At 44.6% G+C, this 25470-nt stretch overlaps 1 protein-coding gene across 1 annotated transcript in view; it reads right to left on the bottom strand.

The window, feature by feature from the left end:
- GNG12 (G protein subunit gamma 12) overlaps positions 1-25470 on the bottom strand; it is a 120695-nt gene that overhangs the window by 47233 nt on the left and 47992 nt on the right. The window contains exon 2 of the mRNA XM_084875628.1: positions 17337-17389. The gene's annotated coding sequence lies outside the window, so the exon portion shown is untranslated. The remainder of the gene's footprint in view (positions 1-17336; positions 17390-25470) is intronic.

The raw sequence follows: 25470 nt of genomic DNA, 5'->3' as shown, positions 1-25470 counted from the left end.
TGTGGCCACCTCACACTTCCTTCTAGCCCACTCCGTGCAGCCTGTGTGACCGTCACACACGAGAACCCTGCAGCTGCCAGCCCGTGCCCAGGCCTGCAGAGCTGTGACCTTTCTAATGCAGCTCAGGGCATTTTGTTTGGTCTCCAGTTCTCGTCACCATTGTCTGCACAGATTCTTAGGAAGATCAAGTGTAACCAACCCACCAGCATGGCCCAGAGGCCGTGCATGTTCTGGCTCCTGATTCTCTCCCTGGCTCGTTTGTCGCCCCACCCGCCTCCCACACACTGAGCGCCAGCCATACCTGAACTCACCATTCCCGTCCCCACCACAAGCCTCCGCCCACTGCTGCGGTCTCCGGCTCAGGGAGTGGCCTCCCCGCCCGGGCAGCTGCCCAAGCCAGACACTCTGGAGTCACCCTGGCCTCCCCTCTCCCACCGCACCTCCTTTGCGGCCTCCTAGTCCTGCTCCCTCTGCCTCCGCAATATTTCTCAAATGAGTCTGTATTTTTACCCTTAGACTTGCCACCACCTGCAGTGCTTGCCACCACCCTAGCTGGGGCTATCAGCAGCTCCCCACTTACTACTGCAACACTGCGACAGCTCCCTAGCTGGTCTACCTTCTGTCAGAATCCCTGCCAGTCCCTCCTTCGCAGGCAGAATGACTTTCTCATAAAAAACAACACCTGACTTCTTCCACAATTTGGATGTCACTTCCTCCAAGAAGCCTTCCTGCTGTGCTCCCATAGAACCTGTATTTCTTCCATTAGTGCTTGTGGGTCTTCTCCATTACAAGCAAACTCCGAGAGGGCTTGCTCTCCTCTGAGCAATGCAAGATGTTTTTGTTTTTTTTTAATGTTTCCCTCAGTGGCAGGCCCTCTAGCCTACCTCTCAGAAGCCCCCTTCCCCTTCCTCTCTGCACCTCACAGTACCAACTGCGTGCTTTGTACTCAGAGTGGATACTCAACGTGTTTGCCAAATGAATAATTTAGTCTCTGATGAGTCAAAGGCACTTAAGACTTTTATAGTGTCCTAGGGTCATAATGATGAACAGTAATTATCAGCAAATTGTGCTAAATATATCCCGGTCTTGGGACATCACTAGTGGTTAAGTTTTGTTTGTTTATACGAGAGCCTTGATACGGCCACGCTGTGAAGGCTTTCCAGCAGAACAACAAGCAGAGCGAGGCGCCGCAGAAAGAGGCCAAACCTCAAGCCCGAGCAGCACAGCTAGCTGCCTGGTGAGTGCGCAATGCGCGTCCATCCTGCTTGCGCCAAGCCCTGGGGCTACAACAGGTAAGACAGGCCCACTGTCCTCAAGGGCTTAGCATCTGGGGAGGGAGAGGAGGAGTAAAACAGAAGACTTCAAAACAGTGTGGTGTTCTAGGAACTCAGTGGAGAGTGAGATAGGAGGCCCACGCTGCAGTCGGCGAGTTGGGAAGTCCTCCCAGAGGCACATCTATGCTGTATCTGAGTGCAGAGGCAACGCTAATTAATCCGGGACAAAGGGGACAAGGGACAAAGAAAGACAAACAAGTATGCCCGGCCAATGTGGCTCAGTTGGTTGAGTATCGACCCATATACCAGGAGGTCACGGTTCAAATCCCGGTCAAGGCCACATGCCCCGGTTGTGAGCTCCAATCCCCCAGTAGGGGGCGTGCAGGAGGTAGCCGATTCTCTCGTCATTGATGTTTCTCTCTCTTCCTCTCTGAAATCAACAAAAACATATTTTAAAAAAGAAAAAAGATGAAAAGTTGTAGTGCAATCAGACTTGTTTGTAACAAGTCCACTCAGGCTGCATTCTGGGATGGTAGCGACCGGCGTGGAGCCAGGAGCACTGGCCAGAGGTTGCTGCAGTCACTCACTGTGGAGTAGCAGAGGCTTCTCTGAACAGAAACAGGTTGAGCGTGGGTCCTCAAGAGCTGGTGCTGTGGCTGTAGCTCAAAGGGATGGCAGCTCTGGCTATCAGCCTCCCACCTTCTGGGTTCGGGATGGGGAGCTGGAGGCCGCAAGGTCCAGGACAGAGCTTTAAAATTTCTATTGGGTTGTTAGAATGAAATATGAAAATCTGGTACTTTAAGAGAAGCAGAATGGGCCTGCTGAACCCAGTGTGTGTGTGTGTGTGTGTGTGTGTTTGCATGTGTGTATGTGTATGCACACGTGCATGTGTGTGATATGAAGTCCTATTTCCTTATTCACTCCTTTCCCATAGTTATGCATGTACAAGGACAGTTCTGGTCCCAACCTTGCCACTGCTTCCTTTGTGTCCCCGCTCAAGCCTGCTTGGTCCTCAGTTTTTCCCACAAGTGCCACAAACAATCTGAATCTTAAAATCTCTAAAATCAGCACCTACTGGGGAGTTCCAACTTTGGGCAACAGAAAGGTTTGGTGGAAAGGGTGCTTGACAACTGACTGCAGGGGTAATCTGGACTTGGAGGGTCAGAGCTTCTCAGCCCATTCCCCTGGTTGAGGTGGAGGTGTGCCAGGCAGGAACTGGCTGTTGAAGCCTCAGGCCCCAGGCACTGGCCCCCACACGGTGGTCTGAGCGTTCTGAGGTCCTACTTTTGCTCTTCTGAGGAAACAGGTAGGAAGCCGTGTTCTAAGTAGGTTAGAAGAGAGAAAAACCCACATGGGCCAGAATCTCCCGTGGCCTATCGTCTCTCAGGTGCCCACTAGCTCTCTCAATGACAGAGTAAACACGATCCCTCCTGGGAAGGTGAGTACAGGACCGGCAGGCCAGAAGGTGACAAGCAGTAGGACTACAGATGTAATGACAAGTAGGAGCCTTTCCTACGTGAGGAGGATCAAGGTGACTCAGTGCCCTCAGAGAGAAAGAGCAGCAAGGGACAGATGGTTATGAAAGCTCAAGTCTCAGACACAGGTCTGAGGAAAAAGCCTGTGTCTGACTTCCTTTGTGTCTCCTAACGCAGGGACACATGAAAACACAAGGAACCAACCCCTTGGGACTGAATTATTCCACCTGCAGAATGATGAATGTGGCCCGGGCCCTTCCTTCCTTCCTCACACTCCATCGGCACCATGATGACTAGAAATTATTGTTTGGTAGCAACGGCCAGTTTGCTTATGGGGTAGCAGGTGCCCTCGGCTCTGGCTTTGGACTGGCCTCACCTGAGGTTTGGGAGGTGCGCTGTGCCCTGTGCGTGCCAGAGCACACACTGATGGTACAACACCGAGGGCTGGCTGGACACGCTGGCAACACTCCGGGCCTGGCTTTTAGAGGATAAGAGAAGGGGCCGGACACCACTATCCCAGAACAAACCAACCCATGACGTGTCTGCCAGAAAAGGGTGAAACAAATACAATTAGCCGGCTCCTCCCCGTGGAAGTGTTTCTTGAAAATATCTGCCATGGGTTCGGCCTTTTTTCTGACTGCTCCAATGGAAGAGTATCTTATTGCAACAAAAAGTCAGCACGGGGAGCAGTATAGGTAACCCGCAACATTAATGAAGGCCAGGCCAGTGCTGGTGAGGGTAGGACTATGAAGACCTGTAGCATTCTTCCTTACAGACTCTTCTCCGAGTCGCTTACAGTGTGAGAGCTACTCAACTCGATAAACTCTTAGCAAGTACCTACTGTATACATACAAAGTATTGTGGGAGGCAGCATCGTACAGTGGTGAGAAAAAAAAAAAAAAGGAGCTTGGCAATCAGATGGGCCAGAGTTAGTGTTCAGACTATTCAAATCAGTCCCTTGTGACCTTAACAAAGCTACATTACCCCTCTGTGGCTGTTTCCTCATTTGTAAAATGAAGGCAATAACAGCATCTACCTTATTGGGTGATTATGAGAATGATACTTACACATCTTAGAATAAATGATGCCTGACTTTTAGTAAGCAGGCTGTATTTGTTGGCTGTTACTATAATCTTTCTGCACCTCAACTTCCTCATCTATAAAATGGGCATAACAACCAAACCTACCTCATAGGGCTGTTGTGAGGATTAAATAGAATAATGCATGTGTATGTTTAGCATAATAGGTTACATATAGTAAATATGCAATAAATGCTAATTATTGTTATTCTTAGATTCTCCCCCGAATTACTTAAAACAAGACACTGGTCTGAATGATGGTCCGTGCAACAAAGAGCTTCTTTCTTTGAACTATTTCAGCCAAGACCATTTTGTGACTATGCTCTCATCACCCCCCGCCACCCAGTTATGCACAAAGCACTCTGCTTGGGGCTCCTAAAACTCTGCAGTGACTCTCCCAAGAGTTCTGCTATCCCTCTAAATCACATGTGTCAAACACAAGGCCCACGGGCCAAATCCAGCCCGCCAGGCCTTGCAATGTGGCCCGCACCGCGCTGTCATCACTGCACTCCGCTGTCAGTTTATGACATTGTCAGTTTATGACTGTTCAGTAAACCATTCGGCCCGTGATTTAGGCTGGATTTTAGATTTTGGCCCCTTCTCTGATTGAGTTCGACACCCCTACTCTAAATAGTCCAGGCTTCCCTTTAACCTGCTACTGATATGTCACCCATTCTGCCATTCGAGGGGCTATTCAAAATCCTGGCCTTGTAGTGCTCGCGTCGGCAATACTTAAAATTCTGGCTTTATAATAAATCAGGGAGCGCGTCCACGTGGCTTGGCAGGGAACAGAAGCATGGCATTTCATTTTATACCAGAAGCAGCTCTCATAGCTGCTAACCTTAGAGAGCTCTTCCTCCATCCTGGCCAAGTGCTGAGCATGTCCGATGCCTGACAACACTAATGCACGACATCTCTATAACAAGGCCCCCAGGAAGTTCCAAGGTGTTCAGCGTCTGAGAGCCGTGGGATCTAATCCCACACTTGGCTCCGAAGAACATGCACACAAATCCTGGGAGTGCTGCCGCCCCAAGGTAAACTCCAAGTGCAAGTAGTTTCCAAGGATAAGACCATTCCTACTATACTCTCGGTGGGGCTATTAGTTCAATGCTATGCACATTCTCTCCCCCCCACCCCCCGCCCCCCTTTTTTCTTTCTTTCTCTGATATTTGGCCAACCATGCCACCTAGTGGCCAGCAAAGCACACACACGTGTCTTCCCAAAAAGCTGGTGGGCCAAAGCACAGAGTGCTGAGAACAGGAAAGGCACCTGATGGATCCCGTCCAAAGTAAAGGAACTGAAGCCCAGGGAAATGAAGCCAGTTACCTAAAGTCAGAGAGAGAAGGAAGCTGACGTGCAACCGTGTGGAAAACCTGGCCCTCAGAGTTAGGACTTGGGCTGCAGGCTTGAAGTAAATTCTACCCTCCTCAAGACCCTTCCTCCAATCATTCAAAAACCATGGATCGAGCACCTCCTGTGATCCCGTCCCTGTGCCAGGTGGCGGGGACATAATGGTAAGCAAGGAGAGCAGGTCTCTCTCTTCACAGCCAATTGGGTGATGAAGATAATTATAGGGAGTTCACAATAACAACACCACTTAATACGAATTAAGGACTTGCTCTGCTGCCAGGTACTTACGGTGCCAAGAGTTTGAGAGAGACTGGCTTGTAATCCTTGCAACAATCATAGGATGGGGATGTGGTTATTACTCCAGCTCGACAAATGAGTTGGAAAACATTTAAGCTGCAAGGAATAAGCTCATACCTTTCCGAAAAGGTTGGATTAGATGCCGAGAGATTTCTAAGGCCTCTTCCCAGATCAGCTTCTCTTTACTTCAAGGATTTGAGAGAGAGAGAGAGAGAGAGAGAGAGAGAGAGGAGAGAGCGCTAGAACGAGAAGCCAGGTCTCCTGACCAAGAGCCAATGCTCTTCCCTCAGGCACTGTGCTAGTCTTCAGTAATAATAACTGGGAGTTAGCAAACGCTCGCTGTGCGCCAGGCCCTGCATTTGTATCAGCTCCTGCAAGGCTCCTAACAACCTATGCAATATCTTCAAAATGGAAATAATACCCGAGTAAAATTATCAAGCTCTAAAATGGTTAAAACAGAAAAGGAAAGGTCCCAAGATAAATGGAGATGCTTTCAACCGGAACCCAGCTGTAGGATTCCTAACCACTGTTTTATGTCTGCTCACTTAGTTGTGGGGTGGGTTACAGATCCTCACGCACTGGTGTCCCTGGCCTCTCATGACCTGAATGGAGGACGGCCCAGGCAAATGATGGAAAAGAGGGAGCACATTTCCTAACAGCAGCACTGCTCTGAGGTAACACTGGGACTCCAGACACAGCGACAGAGCCTACAAGGCCCAGCGCCAAACCCAACCCTTTGGCTTTATTTCTTAAATGAATAAAGCAGCTCTATTGAGTACATCACTCTTCATTCTGTCCCCCCTGGGGATTCCCAGGCAACATCCCTTTCCATGGTGTGTGCCTTCAGGCAAACTCCCCAAGTGATGTTGCAAATGGAGGACTGAGTACAGGGCTGGAGGCCTTGCTCTGGAGCCACAGGAAGCACCTCCTACTGCTTGCAGCAGGACCGGGCACCCAGCGGCCTCTCCACCCCCGGGGAAAGCAGGCCCTGCAGGCTCTGGAGCCCCCCAGGTCTTAGGAAGAGTGGCCTCCAAGCCAGGTCTCCAAGGTGATACAGCGTGGGCCACCGTGAGCACATCTGCCAGACACGTTGGAACACTCAGCCCTGCATGCTTTGCCACCCTTCTCTGACTGGCCAGATCTCCTCTGGCTTTCTGGGTCTAGGGATCAATGCTTGCCTGGCCTGACCGTCACGCTGGCCACCTAGTCAAGCTAGTTTTTCATCGGAACATCTATACTCTCCTAGCACCTAGCACAGGGTGGTGATCACAGGTTTATCTGTGCACAGGGACTTTTTTTAGAAAATGGAGCGGGTGGCTCCTCCATCTTCATGTATTCAGCACCCAGCACCATGTACGGACTGCAAAGGTGCTGACTTCCAAAGAACTGGAGAGTAAAGCAAAAATTTCAGCTTCCGAGGTCACCTGGCTTAAACTCCTGCCCAATATAGGATTTCCCTCAAAATACCACTAAAAAAGCAAATGTTTAAAAAGGGTTTTTTTGTGTGTGTGTGTGCGTGCATGTATGTATATATCTATGTAGATGTGTGTATGCATGTGCATGTGTATATGTGTGCCATGTGTATGTGTATATGCACATATCCTTTTAACAGATTGAGGTGCATGTGTAAAGACACAAAGAGCAATTTCACTCAGAAAGCTGCATCTTCACTTAGATTTTTTTCCTCCTAATTTTTCAAGAAATATGTTATTTAGAGAAAATGCATAAAATGTATTAACTCAGATAAGAGATAAAAGTTAACACGTTGCTATATTTCCTTCTAATATTTTGTCCATGAGTTTTTGTTCTTTTTTGGTTTTGTTTAATATTTAACTATTTTTAATTAGACTATTAGACAAATAGTATAAATACCTGTTCTTTGTGAATAGTGAAACATTAGAAGTGAGACTAAAGTCCTATTTGATCTTGTCCTAAAAAGGTCCATCTTTTTACAGAACATATTAAGTATTTACACACACACTTATATCTATAAAACACATAGTAATATCAATTAAGAAGCATCATATTGTACCTACTCTTTTTGTCCGTGACTTTTTTAAAGTCCCTGAATCACACACTATTATTCCATTTTATATTCTCCTTTTCTATGTGAGTACAAACTCTGCATAAGCACCATGTATTACATAATCTCAGACTTTTAAGAGAAGTTACAGGAATAATATAAAGAATTCTCTGATACCCTTCACCCAGATTTGGATTCCTGAAATACCAACATTTTATATCCTATATTCTTCCTGCAAGAGGGGGAGGGGAGAGAGAAAAAGAGAGAGAGAGAATATGTTGCTTTATCCCTAAACACTTCAATGTACTTTCTATAAATAAGTTCTCTTACACAACCACACTACAATTAACACACTGCTATTATCTAATCTACAATTTTATTCAAGTTTCAGCAACTTTCCAAAGAACTGGCAAGTAAAGTGAGGAATTCGAGCTCCAGAACCACAGGAGGCACCTCCTACTGCTTGCACAACGTCCTTTACAGCGAAAGAAAATCCAAAGTTCTACACTGCGTTGAATTGTCCTCTCTCTTTAGTTTCCTTTCATCAGGGACGGCTCTTGAGTCTTCCTTTGTATTTCATGACATCGATTTTTTAAAGAGTAAAGATCAATTATTTTGTGGCCTGCCCCTCAATTTGAGTTTGTCAACATTCCCTTACTGTAAAATCTTGGGTTGTTTTATCATTTTGTTATAATTCCAAAATGAAGCTTTCTCTCTCTTCCTGCCAACTATCTATTGGCTTTTATTAATTTCTAAAATTAATTATTTATTTGTGGCATTAAAGAATATTTTAAGGCTACTGAAAGGTAAATAACTTTTTTTATTGTTGTTAATCCTCATCCAAGGATATTTTTCCACTGAATTTTAGGGAGAGTGGAAGAGAGAGGGAAAGTCAGTGAGAAACATCGATGTGAGAGGAACACACTGATTGGTTGCCTCCTGCATGAGCCCTGACTAGGACCCAAGTCGGGAGGAGCCTGCAACCAAGGTATGTGCCCTTAACCAGAATCAAACCTGGGACTCTTTGGTCTGCAGGCTGATGCTGTATCCACTGAGCCAAATCGGCTAGAGCTAAATAACACTTTTTTTTTAAAGCTGCTGTCCAGCCCTAGGCGGTTTGGCTCAGTGGACAGAGCAGCGGCCCTCGGATTGAAGCATTGCAGGTTCGATTCCGGCCGAGGGCATGTATCTTGGTTGCAGGCTCTATCCCTGGCCCTGGTCCAGGTACTTGCGGGAGACAACCAATTGATATGCATGTGTCTCTCTCATATCCATGTTTCTCTCTTTGTTTCTCTTCCTTCCTTCTACTATCTCTAAAAATCAATGAAAAAATGTTCTCCGTGAAGATTACCAAAAAACAAAAACACTCCTGTCCATTTGTGCTCCCACACTGATGTGTCTACTCCACCTCAGGCTAACTGGCCTTGCATACTGGCATGTAGTAAAGATATATTTTGACTCAAAGACAATAAATAATACTGCATTGCTGTGTTAGTCAACTTCATTTTAAAGCAGGGGTGGGGAATGTCCGGCCCCAGAGCTGTATAAGGCCCATGCAGTCATTTGGACTGGCCCTGCCAAGGCATTAGGGTAAGTTAATTAATGTTTGACCAAAGCCCAGCCGCGTGGCTCAGTGGTTGAGCATTGACTGACTTATGAACCAGGAGGTAAAAGTTCAGTTTCTGGTCAGGGCACATGCTCAATCTCCAGTAGGGGGCGTGCAGGAGGCAGCTGATCAAAGATTGATGTCATCATTGATGTTTCTATCTCTCTCTCCTCCTTTCCTCTCTGAAATAATATATATATATATATATATATATATATATATATATATATATATATATATATAAATTTTTTAAAGTTTGACCAAATATAGCAGGTTAATTTTTAAGATGACAATTTTGTATGGCCGTCGAATGATGTTATAAATATCCAAGTGGCCATTGGCAGAAAAAAGGTTCCCCACCTGTTTGAAGCATGATTATGCAGGCCATTGTTCCTCCCAAAACATCGAATACATTCGTTCCTGTGTTCATACCTTCATCCATTCAGCAAATATACACTGAGAATCTGTTTTGTGCCAGTATTTTTCTGGATGCTGGCATCAAGCTCTCATGTAAAGAAATAACAATACAATACAGTTGGTGCTAAAGGCTATGAAATATCTCAGTGGCAGGTCACTGGAGGGGGTGCTCCAGGTGGAGACAGACAAGAGCCTGGTACTTTGTGAAAAAGGCAGAGCTTGCTGCAGCTGGGGAGCAAGGGAGAAATCACGGACCCTCTCCAGTTCCACCTCACAGTGCTTACCACGGAATTCCTTCAAAATGTCTACAACACATTGCCCTTACCCTGCCCTATCTCAACAACAATTTCTAAAGCCTGCCCTTCTCCTCTCTGTCTGTCTGTCCAGTCAGCAGTCTGAATGTTGGCGTGTTGCAATTTGTGAATAGTAACCACAGCTTGCAAATGCTCTGAAATTAGAGGGGACTCGCAAACCATTCTGTGTTGCTCAGTCTTGCAATTACTGGGACATCAAGGAATCATTAATGAGCCATGCCGTCTCACAGTAGATTTTTGGCCACTTTCAGCAGGAAAGGGGACAGATGCCCCAGGAGAGAGAGAGGTCCGTGTGTGTTTTCTCCTCCAAATAACAGGGGTGGTGGCTGCAGCCATGGGCAAGGAGGGTGGATGTTCAGAAAGAGGAGGAACCAGCCTGTGCCATGAACTGCGACTGGATCAGTAGGAATGCCAGGTCCCCTGGCCCATTCCTTCCTCTGGGCTTTGTCAAAGTTGCCAGATACCAGAGCTCTGAGGAAGGAATCCTGCAGGAAATATATGCGCCCTCCCCCTTAATAGTGCTTGTTTAGCACTTAGGACAATTTCTATACACCAAGGAAAAAGCAAACAGATAGTAATGTCAAAAAATGTTTTCTTACATGAAAATTACATGAAATCGCAAATCAAAGTAGCCACAAATATATAAAAATATGGCCAATAAGCATTAGATGCCTCTGTCAAATATTAAAAAATAAACAACAATAACTCAGACGGTGTTTGTATACTGTTTTCTTTTCACATCCTTCATTTGAGGAAAGACAGCCCCAAATAGGCAATTAATCTGATGTAACACCCTCTTAACATGCTATTTCCTGTAGTGCAGCTCAGGGTTGCTGAGCAGAGAAAGGAAAAAACAAACAAACAAAGAAAAACAAACACCCAAAACACTATTATGAGCATCACTAATATAAATGCCAGGACTGTCCCTCCACTTGGGAGATGGAGATCCGAAACAATGTGGGTGACAAACTTTCACCCAGGGACACGAATGAATGAACAAAAGACAGATTTTTAATATGAAAGCACTTATTATAGAAAACACAATACAAGCTAAATACTCACTCATGTCTCTATCGAAATCTACATTTCTATGAAAAGTGAAGCTGTGTGTGTGTGTGTGTGTGTGTGTGTGTGTGTGTGTGTGTGTGTTTGCAGCCCACATAAATGTAAACCGTGTTTACTTGGCCTCTCAGTAGCCTTTGAGTTTGACATACTTGCCCTACAGGGCTCATTGTAAACAATTCTTCATCTCTCCTCCAGGGGGCGAAGTTGGCCAGCATTTCACTGAAAAGGGAAATTACTTTCAAACTTGGATTTTCACAGTGTTAGAAAGATATTCATGTATAAAAAGGCCTTTCCGTCCTTCCACTCCTTCTCAATACACTGAATTGTGGCTGATTAGAAAGCAGTCCAGGCCTTTTGTGGAATGAGAGGGAAGGGCCATGATTAAGGGCCCAGAGTGAGCAGGACACTTCATTAGCACAATTCTAGATTGGCTGGCCCATTCTCCCACAACTTGAGATCAGGATTATGGTTTTGCCAAAACTGTCATAGCTTCAAAGATATCCCCTTCTTTTTTCCTTGTTTGGAGAACTTTTCACGGGGCCTATACTGGACAGCTGATACTCCCTCCTGCAGGGAGGCCTGGCTCCCTCCCACCAGCTCCTTTGCAAGGGCTCCCTCAGATCAACCACAAAGTCTGGAGGTCTGAGAACACCTTCCCTGCCTTCCTGCAGGGATGGTGGGACCTTTCCACTCCGTGGAGGGTGTCTGGTGGCCAGGAAGGACCCCAGGCAGCAATTCCTCAATGCGTCCCCATCCCCCTCACTTACTTAAAGGGTTAGGAGCTCCCGGGAGAACTCAGGTTCAGGTGCAGAAGAGACACACACAGGGGCAAAGCCTGTTCCTGAGGGAGAAGGAAACGGGTTTTTGTGTCTTGGTGATGGTGAAACTGAGCTGAGGGGAAGACCCAAAGAGGGTGACAATTCTCCCTGGCCCAGGGTCAGATCCAGTGTTTGTGGGTCCTCAGCCTTATTGAATTCTTTAGGAAAAGAATACAAAAGTTAGGACCATCACATTAGCTACAGGGCTCCGGAGGGGTCTTTGGCACCGAAAGGCCCTCAAGCCTAAGCTCCAAACTGGCATTGCTCTGCCGCCGGCCCTGCGGGTGGAGGAGCACGTTGATAAGAGGTTTCCCTTGTCCACACAATGCCAGCAGGAGGTCCTGAGGCTCAGCTGAGGAGTTGGGGAGCGATGTAGGTGGTCGGTGGCACAGAGTCTCCCTTTGGTTCTGCTCCCTCTCACCCTGTACCAAGCACATAGCAGATGCTCAAGAAACACTTGTTGACCAACCAATGAGAGTGGCTGCACTGCTGCCCTTTTTTTTTTTTTTTAAATTACATATATATTTTTAAATCCTCACCTGAGGATATATTTATTGATTTGAGAGAGAGAGAGAGAGAGAGAGAGAGAGAGAGAGAGAGAGAGGGAGAGAGGAAACATGCATGTGAGAGACAAACATCAATCAGTTGCCTCCAGTAAGCACCCTGATACCTAGGATCGAACCTGCAACCTAGGTATGCGCCCTGACCAGGAATCAAACCCACAATCTTTCTGGTGTATGGGATGACACTCCAACCAACCAAGCCAACCGGAGTGTCTTTGGAGGTCGAGGGCGGGGCACATGCTACAAGGCTTGATTTTGCTGAGTTCACAGCTCTAGATGGAGCCCTGATGAACATGCCCCCATGAGGCATGAAATCAGCCCTCAGATCAAGAGACACTATGTCATGAGCATGAAAAACGGTCACTGGGCACAGTGTTTCCAAATGCCAGCTTCCTCTTGGGGTTATTGTCAAGTGCATTGTGGTGTGACGGTGGAGAAAACTCACCCAGAGACAAGGTCCAAGGCCTCTCTGTGGTTTTGGAGACCAGGGTGTCAGTGAAAGCCTGGCCGCCACTCAGGATCTCTCCCTCCCAGGCAGATTCCTCAGACCCCATCCATGGGGGCGTTACCAGGAGCCAGGCCTAGCTTCACAGCAGCAACATTTCTCCAACAATTGCAAGTTATCCGGGTATCTGAAGGGGATGCTCAGGAAGGAGTCCCCCGCCTGGACAGGCTGCAAGCGCAGGATGAAGGACAGCTTATACAAGGGCTGAAGAGGAGTGCCTTGAACTGGGCAATTACAGTTACTATAACAAGAGCCTAAAGTGGAAGTTTCCACAGGCAGCATCAAGAGTCAACAGATGGGAAATTCCAAAGCCAGGGGCCAGACCATTATGTGTAAATTTTAAAGCAGTTGGCCTAGCTGGCAGAACGACCCAGAAGGAGAATATAAACAGGCTCAGGACAGTGGAAAGTGATGGGGCATTTGGGGGCAGATTCCTCAGAAATGCTCAGATTCTGGTCTCCCAAAGGTGGGTGGATGCTGGAGACTAGCTTTTCAGCTCAAGTCTGGAGAGAGGGTTTCAAAGGCACCATCTGGAGGACTTGGCAGGTGCCTCCTAGAGTGTGGGGACTGGTATGTGACACCTGCCTGAGAAAGCAAGTGTGAGCTGGGGAGGGAGGGGGCAAAGTGGCCTCGTCAAAGGTGAGAGAGGTCAGAGTGACTGCTTGTCCCCTCCCCTCATGTGGTGGTGAGAGGTGTGGTTAAAGGAATATGAATTCTGGGCATCAGGAATGTCAGCCTGGGGGTCTTTAAAAACAGGTTCTACCCAAGAGGGCTTCAGCCTGAGGGTGAGAGGCCCCCAAAGAGAATATCTGAATGGAAGCCAGAAGCTGCTGGCAGACATAGCAGCCGCAGGAGAGGCACTGCCCGAGTCCTGGGAGGTCCCGGATGGAAAGTTCCAGTGGGGTCCTTGAGAAAGCCACGAAAGCAGCCAAGAGAGCAGAGTCCCTTCCCTATTAGCCAGGCTCAGAGGACCCAGGGCAAGGCGGAACAGGGGCAGTCAGGTAAGAACTTTCTCTCTCTCTCTCTCTCTCTCTCTCTCTCTCTCTCTCTCTCTCTCTCTCTCTCTCACACACACCTGGGGAGGCCTGGGATGGTGGGTGGGCAGCTGGAGGAGAGGGACTTCACTGGCAAGATGGAGGAAAATCTCCTCTTGGAATGAATACTGACTGTCCCTAGAGTACAGTGAGTGTTTCCAGGTTCCAAAGTGTGAGTGTGTGTGTGTGTGTGTGACTTAAAGTGGCCTTAGGACTTTTCATTACAGGTCAAGATCTTTACGGACCTTCTTACGTCATTCAGTCCCCCTAGCAACTCCATGAGGCTGGCATTATTATCTCTTTTTCAAATGAGAAAACTGTGGCTCAGAAAGGTTAGGCAGTTTTCCTGGTCACACAGGAAGGTAAGTAAAGCAGTAGCCTGGACTCGGCCTCATGTCTGACCTCTAACCCTGAACTCTTTTATTGTCCCAGGCGAGTGGATTTCAGCAGACAGTTGTGACCAAAGCAGGACAAGGGCTTGGGTCCTGCTCCTCTTTCTCAGGCATACTTGAACTAGAAAACCAAAAAGCAGAGTCCAAAAACCACTGCATTTCATGATCTTAGTGGTCACTTCCAACTCTGAGATTCTATGACTCGATCACCTGGAGGAGGGAAGGTGGGGACAGGTGGACCCACAACAGCAGACACAAAGAAAAAGAGAAACTTAGAGTCTGTATCTGGTGTTTCCAGAGAGACGGCTGGAAGGAGTTGGTTCCAGCAGGTGGTATATACACAGACCCGAGGCTCACAGAATTATAGTCATGTGTATTAAGTATACAGTTCCATGATGAACGTAAAGCACTTAGCACTGAGCCTGGCACCAAAGGAAGCATTAGGTACATAGCAACTACAACTGTGCAGAGTTGACATATATGCCTAAAAACCTCAACATGTAATTTAATGCAACATACTCAGCCACTGACATCATTGTCTCTGCTCCATAGGAGCTATGTTTATCATGGACGCCAAACTTCACCAGTGGAGCCAGGACTAGAAATGAACACATAAAATTACACCAGCCAAATCTAAAACAATTCAACTAAGACTGAAGCAATGGCTCTTAAGTATGGAATCCTATGAGAAATGATGGAAGAATAATCCTTTTCTCCAGTATAAAAATAAATATTTCTATATAATAAAAGAATAATAGTCAAATTGACCATACCTCTGCTACACCCACAAGCCATGCCTACTAGCCAATCAGGAGTGGATATGCTAATTAACCTTACCAGCCAATCAGGAGTGAGTATGCTAATTAACCCTCCTGCTATGGCCATGGAGTGAGCAGGAGGCTTGGGTTTTCTCAGCAATGGAGGAAGCCAAGCTTCCTGCACACCCTGGCTGGCCCAGGACTCCACTCAAGGCTACAAAGTTTCAATTATAAAAGATAAATAAATACCAACAAAAACAGCTTGGGCCATGAAGTGAGCAGGAGGCTTGGGTTTCCCTGGCAATGGAGGAAGCCAAGTTTCTGGCCTGCCCTGGCCTCCACTGAAGGCTACAAAATTTCAATTATAGAAGATAAATAAATCCCAGATACTAGAACCTCCACTTTAGTGTGGCCGGCCTGCAAACCACCACAGGCTCCTCATCCAGGCCACCCCATGTTCTAATGGAACCCTTACCCTGATCCAGGACACCCTTCAGGGCAAACCAGCTGGCCCCCACCCATGCACCTGGCCTCTACCCTATCTAATAAGAGTAATATGCAAATTGACCATCATTCCAACACACAATGTGGTCAAAGATGGCTGCCCCTATGAGGACATAAGATGGCCACCACAAGATGGCCAGCAGGGGAGGGTAGTTGAGAAGGACCAGGCATGCAGGGGAGGGCAGTTAGGGGCAATCAGACTGGCAGGGGAGTGGTTAGCAGGTGATCAGGTTGGCAGGCAGAAGCCGTCAGGAGCAATCAGGAAGGCAGACAGGCAAGCAGTTGGGAGCCAGCAGTCTTGGATTGTGAGAGGGATGTCCAACTGCCCGTTTAGGCCCAATCCTGGTGGGCAGTTGAACATCCATCCAGCGGTCCCAGTTTGGAGAGGGTGCAGGCTGGGCTGAGGGACACATATCCCTGTGCACAAATTTCATGCACAGGGCCTCTAGTAATATTTATAGAAGCCCATAGATTGAATCCTACCATGGATTATAAATACACTGAAGACCATTCATTGTCTCTAGATTAATATCCACTCCTGTGGGTCCTGAGGTCCTCAGCTCAAAAGCTATCTACCCACAGTGGAGCCATTTATCCTCATCCTCTCCAAATGCTCACTATGGCTATAGTCTCAATCATGACACCAAATTTCCATTGGATAGTCAATGTAATTGATGCTGAATCTAAGTTTAAACCTTCCAAGGTTAGCGGACCCCAAATTAAGAATTTCTAAATCAATGGACTCTAATACGTAGAAATTTTATCTTTCCTTCCTTCTTCTGGTAAAAAAATAAATAAATAAATAAAATAAATCCATCTTTTTAAATAGGGGACCCCATTCCATGTGATTCTGGTGGTATTCACCTTCTCTCAAGGAACACATCAACAAGGCATGGCCAAACAGGTTTTGGTTATTGTCTACTACCTACTTCTGGCTAAGTTGATTCAAGCAAGAAATCTGAACTGAGTCAATTATGAATGCTCCTTGGGCCCTAGTTGGTTTGGTTCAGTGGATAGAGCATCGGCTGGTGGACTGAAGGGTCCCAGGGTTCAATTCTGGTCAAGGACAGACATATAAGTAAGTCCCACCTGAAACCAAAAGAATCACACAGCGGAGCCCAGCCCAAATCGCTAATCTGCAGTATTGTGGGATGAAGAAACGATTGTCCTTTTGAGTCAGTAAGTTTCAGCTCACATTTTTGGCTTTAAATTTGGGAACGGTTTGTTACGTGGCAAAAGCTATCTGCTACACACTGCAGATAATAGGATGGCCACAACATCACGGAGTGATATCACATGAAAGCCCCCAAAGCTTTTGCACTTAAAAAGTATATTCCTTTCCTAGGTTGAAAGGCAGTTTTCTATCCCAGAACTCTTACCTCACAACAATCACATTCAGGTTCAAAAAGAGAGGAGGGAAAAAATAGAGCAATAAGAAAGCTAATATGTTATAGCTGTGGGCCAATTTTCATTACAACACACTGCAAAGGACTGTCTGCATTCCTTGGCTGAAGTCACACTGTTGTTGTGGATACTGCCTGAAATAAGCAGACCATCAACAGGGGCCTGGAAATAGTTCCATTACAAAAGAAAAGCTTTTTATTTTAATAGGATTTGGCATATAATCACAGATCTGTTCCCTGACCATGATCTTAGCAAAAGGAAAATGGATTGATTTTTTTTTTTTTTTTTAAAGAAATGAAAACTTCTTAAATTATTTCAGGGAGAGAAAAAAAAATAGTGTGAATAAATAGACATCTAATCATAGTACTGGTAGAGATGCATCTAATTTAAAAGTGTGAATATCATTTCAAAAATAATGTCCCGCAGTCACTTTGTTTTAAAAATGAAAGAGAACTTACCAATCAGACTGTGTGTGGCCCACCGTTTTCAGGTTTCAAGTGGAGGAGTGAATCTGAAACAGAATTAAACAAAACACTCCTTAAGTAACTCACATTTGGAAAGGGTGTGCTTTCGATCCCAAGTGACTGACATAACGTTGAGTGTTATTCTTTCAGTTAAAGACGAGCCAAGCCTTTTCTGGCTCCTGATGGAATAGAGAGAGTTTTTCGCCTACATACTTCAACTTCCTGGAGAGAAGGCTCTCTCTCATCCACCTCAGGGAGTGCTGACAGGCTGAGCCCAGTATAACTATAAATGGTAGTGTTTTCATCCAAACCCCTCCAAGTTAGTGGAAGCCTCCCTAGTTATTGCTCTTGCCTTCAACCCTCAATCCCCTTCTGCTAGGACCAAGCCATGGCTCCCTGAAGAAACCAATTTAAAAAATGGACGGTTCAATATAACTTGAATGGCAACGGGAGGCATGTATAAGGCTTTCCAACAGTGGCCACCTTATCGCAACCACGAAATGTTGTTTTAGTGATAATGGTGAGCCTAAGGCAGTGGTCGGCAAACTCATTAGTCAACAGAGCCACATATCAACAGTACAATGATTGGAATTTCTTTGAAGAGCCAAATTTTTTGAACTTAAGCTTCTTCTAACGCCACTTCTTCAATATAGTCTCGCCCAGGCCGTGATATTTTGTGGAAGAGTCACACTCAAGGGGCCAAAGAGCCGCATGTGGCTCTCGAGCTGCAGTTTGCCGACCACGGGCCTAAGGCAATGCTGCTCAGTAGAAATAAAAAACAAGCCACGCATATAACTTTGTATTATCTAGTAGTCACATGAAGCAAGCAAAAAAAACCTGGCAAAATTATTTTTAATAATACATTTCATTTAACTGAATTTATTCAAAATATCTTTTCATTGTAACCAGTATAAAAATTACTCTTGAGATTTTTTTTTTTTCATGCTAAATCTTCAAGATTCAGTACATCTCAACGCATGCTAGTCACACTTCAAGTACTCAACAGCCACAGAGGCCAGTGACTGCCCCCCAGACAGTTCAGACGTAGAGGATCTATTCCTGGCCATCAGGTACTGGCAAGGCTCCAAAGTGAGTCAAATGCATATGGAAATTTTACTCATCTATTTTCCTGCTCTTAGTAATCCACATTATCCCATTCATGATGTCATTTCAGTAGAAATAATAATGTAATAATACTTATATAGCTCTTACTCCATGCCAGGAACTGTTCTCGGCGTGTTCCTGTGTTACCACAATTAATCCTCACAATAACTTCATGAGGGAAACATATGATAGCATCCCCATTTTGTAATGAGTAAACTGAGGCACGGAGAGATTAAGTAGTTTACGCAAAGTTATAAGACCATAACAGAGCTGGGATTCTAATCCACACAGCCTGCCCTCCTCCCCCGCCACCATCCTTCCCTGAGCCCATGTCCTCAGCCAACATACTCGCAATTAAATTTGAACGGCTTCAATATAAGATAATTGCTTTGTTTTAATTATAACCTCCAAGTGATCCAAGGCTGCTCTCATGATATACGGTCAGATAATAGCAGTGATGGCAGACGGAAAAGTGGATGTGCTAGCAAGTTAACAATTTGGGGTAAGAACACAAAAACCACAAGCAGGCCTGGGGTCAAAAGGTGGCCCTGGGTCTGGGAGCCTATTTGGATGACCGAGGTGGGGTGCAGGGGAAGGGACACGTGGTGGCTCTGGAAAATCTTATCTTCATGATTTTTCTGAGAGAAGGATCTATCACTTTCATCCAATTCTCCACGGGGTAAGACAGTCATCCCCGTATCAGTCTTAGCAGGGGTAGGGAGTGAGAGAAGAGGAATCAGGTAGAAAAGAATCAAGGAAACACATTATTAATCTGTGTGATTCCCAAAGAAATCACACCTGGTGAGAAGTATCAGGCCCACATATGGGAACTCCCTATCCAAATCACAGGGCAGGAGGCTGGTCAATGACTCTTAGAATCAACAGGCCACAGGCGGAGGCCACTGAGGGAGGCTGCTGCCCAGTCTTGCGTGCTGAGCGCCGAACCTGCTGGATGTCCTTCAGTGCTTCCTCTGGGTTTTAGGATCAAGTCCAAGTTCCTCAGCCCAGTCTCCAAAGCCCCAGTGACCTCAGGCCTCTCCCCCAGGCACCCTGTCTTGTATCCTCACAGACCTATTTACAGGACCATAAACACCCCACACTCACACTCCTCTAAGGCTTTGCAGATTCTGTTCTATCACAGCTGTCCTTTCCTGACAATATTAGGCTCTCTTCAAATTTCAGTTCAAAAGCCACCCACTCTGGGAAGCCTTTGTCAACTCCCCTGGCTGGCTTACCGACCACTTCTCCGCAGGAGTAGACGTATTCACTCAGTTCAATCGACAATTATGTACTACTGCTACTGATGATGACAAAGGCTGGTTTTTATGGCGCTGTGTTCCAAGCGCTTAGTGTGCTTCTTTAACCCAGTGTTTTTCAACCTTTTTTGGGCAAAGGCACACTTGTTTCATGAAAAAAATCACGAGGCACACCACCATTAGAAAATGTTAAAAAATTTAACTCTGTGCCTATATTGACTATATATAAAGTAATTCTCTTGAATAGGAATCAAATAAACACAAAGAAAGTATTTTATAATTACTTTATTATGAAATATTAAGTAAACAAAATAGTGAAAAATTATAAAATTCTTGTCTTGTCTGCACCTACGGCACACCAGGCAACATCTCCTGTTTCTGGGTTTTAGGATCAAGTCCAAGTGTGCCGCGGAACAGCGGTTGAAAAACGCTGCTTTAACCCACTGAGTAACGATGTGGGGTAGGTGCTTTTATTACCCCATTTAACAGGTGAGCAAACTGAAGCACAGAGGTTAAGTCAGTAGCCTAAGGCCACATGGTTTATAAATCGGTTTATAATCGCAGAGTGAGACTGTGAACCCAAACAACGTGGTTCCTGAGCCTGCACTCTTAACCGCCTGCTGCCTTCTACTCTCATTGTTACTGCATTTCCCTCTGTTACCGCAAGTGGCTTCTGTTTCCTTATTTTTGTTTGTTTTGTTTTGTTTATTGATCTCTCACTCCACTTCAGAGAATCTGAAACTTGAGAACATGTTTAACTCATCTTTGTCTTTCCAGGACCTACCAAGGTTTTTGGTGCAGAGTAGTTGCTTAATAAAGGCACACACAGGAAAACACTGGGACTGCATTGGAAGGATGGGGGCAGGGCTATAAACTGGTACCTGATAAAAACCCACTGGGATTAAGAGTCTGAAATGAACATTAGGCAAAGCAAGCTTTAACTTCATCTTCTAAGTCCAGCCAGTGCTGAGGGGAGGGTCATTTCCAGGGCCTGTTCAGTACCAGGGGAAATAAATGCAACTTAGGGCTTGACCAAGTTGATCGTATCTCCAACTAGCTCATCAGCTTCATTTAGCTTTGTGCATGGGTCAATGGATCTAAGTCATAGCATGCCTTCTCAAAGCCTTGGTTCATCATTATAAAGGAATGCTAGAAAAGATATTTCCTTAAAAAATGCAATAGTCAAGGAAAAAACCCTGCTTCCTAAGGTTTCTTGGTTTCAAATAACTCAATTATGATCATATGCCAAATACTGTTTTTAAGCAACAGTCTCATGTTGAAAATCTCCTTTTGCTGGCCAGACAGGACTTCGCCATTCACTACACCTGAGTTCCATAATATGTTTCTTTCCATTACTATCTAAACTTCTCTTGGATAAATATAAAAATTGAACTTGTAGGAAGGCACTCTACTCTTTTTATTTTTATTTTTTTTAGTATATATCTTATTGATTTTTTACAAAGAGGAAGCGAGAGGGATAGAGAGTTAGAAACATCGATGAGAAAGAAACATCCATCAGTTGCCTCTTGCACAACCCCTACTGGAGATGTGCCCGCAACCAAGGTACATGCCCTTGACCAGAATCGAACCTGGGACCTTTCAGTCCAAGCTGACGTTCTATCCACTGAGCCAAACCAGTTTCAGTGACCCTCTCCTCTTTATCTAACAATGGGAAAGACAAAAGTTTCAAGATCTGGGACATACACAGAGCTCTAGGGAGAAAGAAAAAGCTCTTTCCAGTTCATGGCAGAGATTACTAGTACATCAGTTCTGTAGACCAGCCTCCCAATTCACAGATTTGGGAGTTATTAGCCACAATGCCCACCCTTCCTTCTACATCCAGAATGTAAAAGAAACCATCGACTCCCATGTATATGGATGCCAGGATCATCTCAGCTATTAACAACCAAGTTATAGATCACATTTGACTCTTGCTATTTCATCTTCTTCCACAATAAATATTCACTGAATTGTTATTGAGAGGTTTACTGAGTGCAAACCTGTGTGCTGAGCAGGGTTGTAGGTGCTAGAGAGATAGTATTGAAAGAGATAAGGTTCCTGATATAGGGGAATTCCCATTGTAATGGGGGATAGAAAATAAGTATTCAAAGTCCCACAAATGTTTCCATATAAGCAGGGAGTGACCCAACCTACTGATAGTGTCTTTGGTAGCTGTATGGAGGAATTCTGAAGACGCAACAGTGATGAATGGATCACTGGTAACCAACCATCACTGGAGGCCATTCAATTGCTCAGGTGAGATATGATGGTGCCTTGGTTCACCAGTGGAGATGGAGAGAAGTAGAGGTTCTGAAGGTAAAATAATCAGGACCTGCTGATCAAGTAGATGCAGGAAATGAGGAAGAGAAAGAGGTCGAGATAACACCTAGGCTTTGGCTCAAGCAACTGGGTCCATGGTGACGGCTTTGTTTGGGGAGAAACAGGTTGAGGACAAAAAACAAAAACAAAAACAAAAAAAACAACAACCAAGAATTCTGATTGACTGTGTTAACTTTGACACATCCAAGTAGAAATGTCAAGAAAGCATTGAAGTGTTGAACCGTGCTGTCCAATTCAGTAGCCACCAGCACATATGAGAATTTAAATTAAATACAATTAAAAACTCATTCCCTCCAGTTGCATGAGCCACATTTCAAGTGAACGAAAGCCACTAATTTATTTATACAGCATGGATATAGAATATTTCCATCACCATAAAGTCTATTGGGCAGCACTTGTCTAGAATGTACATGAGAACTTGTTAGACTTTCATTACTGTAAACTTTATTGCAATTATAAAATTATAGTAGTTCCCCTCATCTGCAGGAGATACAGTCCAAGACTTCCAGTGGACAACTGAAACTGGGTATAGTACTGTACCCTATACATGCTATGCTTTTTTCGTATACATACACATACAAATGACAAATTTAGATTTATAAATTTCGCACAGTAAAAGATTGACAACAATAACTAATAAAATAGAATAATTGTAATATATTATAATAAAAATTAGGTAAATGTGGCTTCTCCTCCCTTTCCCCCCCATAGCTTATTAAACTATACTCAGCCTTCCTCTTGTGAGGTGAGATGATAAATTATTGACGTGATGAGATGAAGTGAGGTGAGACATTATTAAGTACAATAAGTTACTTGAAACATTGCAGTACTGAGACAGTTGATCTGATAACTAAGATGGCTCCTAAGTGACTAACAGATGGGGAGTGTGCACCACGGATAGGCCGGACAAAAGGATGATTCACGTCTCAAGTGGGTCGGGCCTGGGCGGTGCAAGATTTCACCACACTACTCAGAACGAAGCTCAATTTAAAATTTAGGAATTGTTTACTTCTGGAATTCTCCATTTAATATCTTCGGACTTAAGTTGACCGCAGGTGACAAGCTGCAGAAAGTGAAACTGAGTGTAAGGGGACTACTGTATAGCCCTGGGAGGCCTTTAGCTTTGAATGGGGATTGGATTCTGATCTGTGTGAACGCAGTGGCTTCCAGTCTCATTTTAATCCAAAATAACAAAACATAGACACTATAGGAGAGCAGACTGAGTACTAGATGCATAGGTTTGGCTTCCAATGTCTTCACTACCAGTGACTTCCAGTCAACACTTAACTAAGCTGGGCCTCTATTTCCGCACCTACAAAACAGGGCGCAACCCCGAATGGGCTGCACTGAGAAGTATGTTGGAGAATGTTTCCAGCTCTGGAGCCATCTCTGCTGTGCTCTAGTCAGGTCTATTATGCTTTCACTTGCAAATTCTGACATGATGTTATCTCAAAGGGCAAAAGAGATATAAAAGGGCCTTTGAAACATATAAAAGACCCTATTGTAGGCATAAAGGGTACATGTTCTGCAAAGTTGAGGCTAAATTGAAAGAAATATACCCTGAGCATTGAGTCCAACACAGAAATTTGCCTGGCATTAGATGCTGGCAGGGATACTGATTTTATAAAGTAATGATATCTATATGTGCTCAAGAATCAGAAATCAAGTCTTGAGCCCCAAAGCTAAGAGACAGTAGGACATTTGCCCCCATTGTGCAAGGGCTTCTGTCCCAGGGAGGGACACACCCTGAGTGGGTAGAACTGGCCTACTTTAACCAAATGGTGCCACCCCATTATCTCTGCCTTGACATTGACTCTGTCAGGAAGAGCTGGTCTGGGCTGTTCACCTGGAGAAACTCTTCCGTCTGTCACTGTCCTCAATCCACAGAGATCTCCAGAGACCTCAAGTTTTGGTTTTCAATGGAGGAGATAGTGGCATATGTCCTCAAGTTATTTGTAGATAGGCTGGGGTTTGTATGGGGATAATCCTGATTATGCCAAAGTTGGCGAGAAATAAAAAAAAAACACACATGCATTTCTATTTTGCCAATATTTAAGAGAATACATAAAAAGAGTAAACAATAAATTGAAATATCACACACAGCATATTTTTCTATTTTTCTCTTGAAAGGGCAACAACAGTTGGGCTTTTGTTGTTGTTTGTTAATGAACGTTTTAAACGGATAGCAAGCTTCTCTGGAATTGACCCATATTCCCACCATACCAAGGCTACTATCTATTTGTGCCTGTTAGCCCTCCACAGACACATGTTTTTATATGACTATGGCCAGTTATGTGCTATTGGTAGTAAACCCAGTGAAGGCATTGGAGCAGGACAGATCTGGGAGTTGGCTCCTTAACGAATGAGCTGTAAGGTTTTGGAAAATAGACCTCTGAAGTGGAAAGACCCTTTTGCACAAGGGAGAGCATTGGTGCAGTGCCACCAGGAGAAACTCCACAAGGGATGGCTATTATTTTCTTCTTCCATTTTACTTCAAATTTTAAATATTTGTTGTGTGATTCTATGCATCTTCATAATGATTATCTAACTTACGAAAGGGCCTAGTAATAGTCCTTCATGTTGAGAATGTTAATTTACTAAATCACTCCCCTAATGCTAAATATTTAAGTTATAGTCAATTATAAGATTACATCAGATATCTTCATGCTTTCAACTCTTTTTTTTCCTTTAACTTATTTCCCTAGCTTCTCTAAATTCCTACACTAGAATTAGTAGCTCTTTTTGCTTTTAAAGCGTCTTTTATTAACAAACAATAATACCACTAATAAAATAAAATTTCCGAAACCCTGACATTTTGTCCACAAAATGCTATTCCTAATGCTGTTTTAATTTGTGCTTCTAAATTAATTGGGGAGGAGAGACAGGTTTTCCTGTTTGTTCATTAATGATTTGTCACCTTGTAAGTTTATATTCTTTGCTTATTTATGTAGTAGGATCTTGACAATTTTCTTTTGAATTTGAATGAGTTCTTTTTTAATATGTTTTTTGTTGATTTTTAGAGAGAGGAAGGGAGAAGGATAGAGAGATAGAAACATCGATGAGAGAAATATCAACCGGCTGCCTCTTGCACATCCCCTACTGGGGATAGAGCCTGCAACCCAGGTATATGTGCCCTGACCAGGAATCAAACCGATGATCTCTTGGTTCATGGTTGATGCTCAACCACTGAGCCACACTGGCTGGGCTGAATGAGTTCTTTATAGTGATGATAATCGAGTTTACATATGCATTTGCTATGAAAATATTTCAGATATAGTTTATAATTTTGAGATAATCTTTTCATTTACACATGCTTTAATAAACAATAAGCAACACTCATATATAGATATAAAAGCCTAATATGCAAAGTGTCCCCTTGGGAGTTTGACCAACTGGGAGTTTGATTGCTCACTATAATGTATATCAAT

The sequence above is a fragment of the Pipistrellus hanaki genome, assembly GCF_964339955.1.
Source record: "Pipistrellus hanaki genome assembly, chromosome: 2".
NCBI classification, from domain to species: domain Eukaryota; kingdom Metazoa; phylum Chordata; class Mammalia; order Chiroptera; family Vespertilionidae; genus Pipistrellus; species Pipistrellus hanaki.
The sequence above is the reverse complement of the archived record's forward strand: the minus strand, read 5'-3'. Positions and strand labels throughout refer to the sequence as shown.